This window comes from Galeopterus variegatus, unplaced genomic scaffold (assembly GCF_000696425.1).
Source record: "Galeopterus variegatus unplaced genomic scaffold, G_variegatus-3.0.2 Scaffold429, whole genome shotgun sequence".
Classification (NCBI taxonomy): Eukaryota; Metazoa; Chordata; class Mammalia; order Dermoptera; family Cynocephalidae; genus Galeopterus; species Galeopterus variegatus.
Window position 1 is genome coordinate 588,416 of NW_007726540.1, and position 1,795 is coordinate 590,210.

At 43.3% G+C, this 1,795-nt stretch overlaps 1 protein-coding gene across 1 annotated transcript in view; it reads left to right on the forward strand.

Annotated features, from left to right (window-relative positions):
• FBN1 (fibrillin 1) overlaps positions 1–1,795 on the forward strand; it is a 252,128-nt gene that overhangs the window by 238,910 nt on the left and 11,423 nt on the right. The window lies entirely within an intron of this gene.

Sequence of the window (1,795 nt, forward strand, 5' to 3'; positions counted from 1 at the left end):
TTAAAATTGCCCTAACCTGTTTGAAACCAGAGAGAAGTAGTAGTCTTTGCAATAGAGCAAACTAAGAAGAAACAGTCATGAGAACGGGTGTTTTGAGAGCATGTGCAATGAAATGCCCCTAGGATTTCTTAACTTCTATGACCCCCTGCTCTCCTGCTGCCTTGCTAGTCATCGGCTCCCTCTTGAGTTCTGTTCACATCAGGGGCCCACAAAACCCTCCTTCTGAATGAAAAATATCAGCCAGCCAGAGGCTATTTTGAGCAACTTTTGGCCTGAAGATGCAGCAGTGGCTCTGTTCAGCTCTGCACTTCTTTGGGGCAGAGTGCAAGGAGCAGACAGAGCAAGGTTTTCAGGATTGCTAAATTCTTTTGATAATTAGGGGAGATGGACAGACTCTCTCATTAAATTGAAATGATGTCATCCTTGATTCCACAGTTTCTTGGGAAAATAACTCTTAATTAAACACATCAGAGAATTATAACATCGTGAACTTGGAGGGACCCCAGAGACTGCATAGCTGAAGCCCTTTGTTTCACTGAGGACCCAGAGGCCCAGGGAGGGATGGTCATAGGTCCTTGCCCAGTTCTTTTTTGACATTCCTGGAACTAGAACCCATAGCTCTTAACTTCCTGAGTTAGGACTACCTTTCAAGTGTAATGCTTACTTATGTTTTCATTCAGCAAGTATCTGTGGGGCACTACTATAAGCTTGGTGCTTGGGGGACCCATTAGCTGCCATACTCTTGGGTACAGAGCCTTCCTTAGCAAAAACTCAGAGAGTTACTGCTTCCAGGGCAGATGCCCACATTACAGTGGTTCACTTTACTCCAAGTGAAGACACATTTGGTGTGTTTTTGTTTATCAAAACTGTCTCTCGCCTACTTTGGTTCTTTACAAGACAGTTTTGCAGAGGTGTGTAGGGTTGGCTAAAGTGATGCCAGTGCTAGAAGAGTTTAGACTGCACAACTCTCTGGCTGTGCTATCTGCTTTCAATAAAAATGTCTTTGCTCATTATCAGCCCAGGGAGATCTTTGATTTTAATCACCAGTTTCTGACATTTTTCACAGAACTTCCAGAGTGAGCTTTGTTGGTTCATTACCCAGTATATGAGCCTGTTTTCATTATGTAGGTCCTTTTAATAAAATTGGAGATATAGGGAAAAATGTAAAAGAAGAAAGGTGTAGTACTCCTACCTCATCCTCCTCTTCCTACTTTCAGTTCTGGAATAGTAGAGATAGCAGGCCAGGTCCTAGTTGCCTGGAGATTCTACTTTGGTCCCGTGCAGATGATCTCCTGGCTAGATATTCTGCAAGAATAAGTTGATTAAAAAGTTGAATGAGGTTTGGGGTTCTTAATGCCCCCAAATGCCAAACTGGCCTCATAATCTTTGAGAATTAGAGTTATCCAGCATGAGCATTGCCTTGGGCTACCCATAAGTCGCAGAGTGGATCTCTCAGAGCAGCCCTCCCTGGGTCCTCAACCTCTGTGGCCAAAAGTTCACTTGTCCATGTTGGCTGAGTTTGGGGTAAGGGGCCACTGCTTTCATCTAGAAGTAAATATCAGACTTTCAGCTTGCAGGTGGAGTTGACCCATTTTGTCCTAGAGAAAATTAGTAAAAGAAAGCCTATCCTACATTTGGGAATTTTCCTGTTGTTACTGCCTTAACACCACAGCTAACATACACAATGCAAGCCTGATGCTGGAGCCTTCTGTTTTAGAGGACAGCGTGGTAGGTTTCGATCTGCTTTTAAGGAGTGTTTTCAGGGACTTTAATGCTGTTTCGATAAAATTATAAT